Below are 4,363 nucleotides of genomic sequence, written 5' to 3'. Positions count from 1 at the left end.
CTGTTGGCCCTATTTGGGGTTCATAAACATTCTCTCAGGGATATGAAGCAGCAATGACTTTAATAGGATGACTTAGAACACAAAGGAGTCTAACTTATGGTTTACCCTAGAAGGTACCATTACGTTTTATTTTTTCTTTATATGGCAATCTTTCTAATTTGCCATACAAATTGCTATCCTTTCATGGACAGCGTAGAACATTATTATCTATTATAATTTTTAATAAATTGTGTTTTAAGTTTCTTTAAAACTCTTGGTATGGAGGATGTATGTAAATTATATACAGTGTTAATATACAATATTAATATATGAAATGCAATATTATAGATTGTATGACATATCATGTTTAATATATTATGTAAGTAATATATAATTAATGCAATTATAATATGAAGTTATAGATGTGGTTTTTTAATTACTTGTTTAAATGTAAAATGTAGAAATGCTGTTTTGTTACATGAATATATTGCATAGTGGTGAAATCTAGGCTTTTGGTGTAGCCATTACCCAAATAGTCCAAATAGTCTACATTGTACCCATTAAGTAACTTTTTTTTTTTTTTTTTTCCCTGAGACAGAGTCTTGCTCTGTCACCCAGGCTGGAGTGTACTGGTGCAATCTCGGCCCACTGCAATCTCTGCCTCCCAGGTTCCAACAATTCTCCTGCCTCAGCTTCCCAAATAGCTGGGATTACAGGCACCCGCCACCACACCTAGCTAATTTTTGTATTTTTTAGGAGAAACGGATTTCACCATATTGGCCAGGCTGGTCTTGAACTTATGACCTCGTGATCCACCCGCCTCGGCCTCCCAAAGTGCTGGGATTACAGGTGTGAGCCATCGTGCCCAGCCATAACTTCTTGTCTCTTACCCAGCAAACTCCTACCTTTCAAAATCTCCAATGTCTATTATTTCACACTCTATGTCCATTATTTAGCTCCCACTTTAAGTGAGAACATGCTGCATTTGACTTTCTGTTTCTAAGTTGTTTCCCTTGAGATAATGACCTCCAATTCCATCCATGTTGCTGTAGAAGACATGATTTCATTCTTTCATACTAAGGCTGGGTAGTATTCTGTTGGTTATGATTTATTTGTGTGTGTATTTGTGTTTTTGTTGTGTGTGTTATAAAGGATTTAAAGGAGAGCTAATATTTATAAATCTCTTACCATGTTTCATAAACCTATTGTTTATTTCTTCAGCTTATTAAATATTGAAAAATATCTTTGGGAAGGAGGTATAATTTTACATATAAGGCAAATGAGTCTTGGAGATTAAATACTTGGCCAAGATTGTGCTGTTAATAAACGCTTGAAGCTAAATGTAACTAATTGTACTGCTTTTACTTGAGATTGTCATTCTTGAAATTGTCCCTATGAATCCTATTTCAATGCAATACAGTTAAATCTTTCTATTTTGGGATAGACCTATATATAAAAAAATGCTTATTTGCAGTTGCCTAGTAGTAGCCAGTATAGACTATACTGTATCCATTGCAAGATGGGAAGTTCTGTCTTCTCAACATTTGAATAAATAGGTTAATAATTTAGATGCCAGGATTCAATTGAAAAATGTATTTATCACAGCAAATAAAAATGTAAACAACTTGAACAATATAAAATGGGAGACAGACTTAAACTTTTTCTAAAATACAAGCAATAAAATTGCTATTTGATTTAAAGAAAAGATTAATTTTACTCACTTTTATAGCAATTTAAAACATTTAAAAAGTAAAATTAAAACATGAAAGGACCTTTCATGAGGTGACTAATAATGCAATAATTATTTGGTTCAATCAGCACAAGGTACATGATATTTGCTGAAAAATCATAAATATTTGAAATACTTTTATCTTTGCTTGTTTTTGTTGTTTTCTGTTTTTTCTTTTAATTGAATAATAAGTAACTTTTTTCTGTTTATTTTTCTTTTAGTTAAATAAGAAGTAACTTAATTTTCATCTGCCTGGTAAAATAGAGTCAAATAATTATGCCATGTGATGAACAGTCAAATGGCCTACCTTAAAACTTGGCTTTGACATTCGCTAGCCAGGTGACTACAGGCAAGATACCTAATTAGTCTAAGACTCCATTTTCTCTTCTCTAGTTGAGAGTCAAACAATAGTCCCCATCTATTGAGGCTATGGTGAGCGTTAACTATGGTTATCTACAGAAGTATTAGAAGCAGTTTTAATTTCATAGTTAATACTTAATAATTGCTAACTTTAATACTATTATAATTTATTGAGTGCCTTAATATGTGAACGAAGACTGAGGGACTCCTTAAATAACTATTAGGGGATATCATTTGTAGCATTAAACCTAATTATCTATTTTTTTAATATTGAATTTAACTTTCACCAAACAGACTTACCTTGAATCCGTTTTGTTCAACAACTTAAGTATTTAAATTTTGTCCATAGCATAAATTTGTCCATGGGGCCTGTGTCCCATGACCCTGGTTAATCGAGGAATGAAAGTGCAGTGTCATTTATTCAAATGGATAATCATATATTTTTTCATTTGCTATAAACTTTCTCATTTATAATTTGAAGATATTTTTGGAAATTTTTTTGTGAACCTCAAATAAGATGATGAATGTAATAATATATGAGACATTATTTAGCATATTACCTGGAATCTTGTAGGTACTCAATAGATGCTCATTAAGTCTAAATCAAATTGGAGTTTCTGAATATCTGTCTTATATATATATATATTTATATGTATACATTCATATTAAATTCACAACAATGTCTCTAAAGTTTTGTAAAAATATTATAAAAATAAATGCATATATATTTATATATACTTCTATATGTAAATATATAAAATTAATTCACTTTCCATCTTTTGAAAACCATATCATAACACACACATACACACACACACACACACACACACACACAGAGAAAGAGAGAGAGAAAGAGAGAGAGAGAGAGAACCAGTTTATTTAATGGCTAAAACCAAGAAATCCACTTTTGTATCTTTATAAACGCTCCGACAAGTGTCTGCTTCATAAAAGACATTGAGAATATATTTGTGAGTAGGTGCTGAGTGAAGGAGTAAGATGTGTTTAGGTACAAAATGCCATTATACAATCATATGAAAGTATTTAATACAATCCACCATAAATTATATAGGCTATTTCTAAGTAGAAATATGATACATTTTTAAATCAAAATTAATTACATTCCACCATGTTCTATGTATAAATAATAGGAAATATATTCTCTTTCAGTCATTTTTTATAAGGTATAATCCAGAAAAACAATGTAGCATAGACTAATGTTAATTTTTTACATTTATTGTCATCTATAACATTTCAAGAATTGAGGTTGCAAATCTGGAAGTACACATTTTCATAATGAATTGAAAAATGAGTTGGTATCTAGATCATATGTTATGATTAGCTAGAGTTTTAATAGGTAGCATACATATATCGTGATTAGTGCAAATTATTTTTATTTCTTAAGCAGCTTTAGGAATTACACATGTATTACCAAAATTTCATTTCCCTCAATTGTGGAAAAAATGTGTGCTGTATCACACAAACAACCAAATTTCAGATGTGGGGAGAAAAAAATATTTCCTTATCGGTGACTGACAAAGTCAAATGTATAGTCCCAAATAACACGAATAATATTATCAAAGGGCTGCAGATCCTGCAACATGACGTTAAGTATTTTATTAAGATAATATATTTAGTTATCAGTGGATTAGTTACTGCAGTGATACTATAAATAATATATGGACAATTCAGACTTCTAATATTGTTTCCAAAGTTTGTAATTAAAATGTATTCAGCATGTAATTGATGGAGATAGTGAGTGAAGAAGACAGATCTGTCTACACTGATATGCAAGACAGAAAAATATGTAACTCCTTTAATATAGAACTATTAACTGTGGAGTCCCAGAAGAGCAGGAACTGACTTGGGTCTTATTTAGGGCACAGTGTTTTCTCAAGTTTTCTGGAACTTGAGAAAAAATACTGAGTTAGCAGATGGCACTGATTTTTTTTTTTTAATTAAAGAAATGTAAAGCTATCGGACACAAAACACAAATATTATGTAGGCAGAGAAAAAAGTTATGACAAGTAGGCTTTACTGCCAACAATGGTGAAGGAAGAAAGAATCTAAAATAATATTACCAGTAAGCATCTGACAATTATTAAATCGTTACTCTTACACAATATGCTGCAAAATAAGGAAATAATTATTCACAAATTCAAAGTATTATCACCAATTAACTACAGTATTAGGTATCAATAGGGTTTTTGACAATTTAATGGAAAACAATATGCTAACACTGTAAAACTTATGCTGTTTGGGTGAAGTATGCTAACTTACATAATCTTGCTTAATACA

General features: G+C 30.7%; 1 protein-coding gene across 4 annotated transcripts in view; it reads left to right on the top strand.

Annotated features, from left to right (window-relative positions):
- The window catches only part of FSTL5 (follistatin like 5), an 807,335-nt gene that overhangs the window by 180,196 nt on the left and 622,776 nt on the right, over positions 1-4,363 (top strand). The window lies entirely within an intron of this gene.

Source organism: Gorilla gorilla, chromosome 3 (assembly GCF_029281585.2).
Source record: "Gorilla gorilla gorilla isolate KB3781 chromosome 3, NHGRI_mGorGor1-v2.1_pri, whole genome shotgun sequence".
Lineage (NCBI taxonomy): Eukaryota > Metazoa > Chordata > Mammalia > Primates > Hominidae > Gorilla > Gorilla gorilla.
Note: the sequence above shows the minus strand (reverse complement) of the source record. Positions and strands in the feature narration are given on the sequence as shown.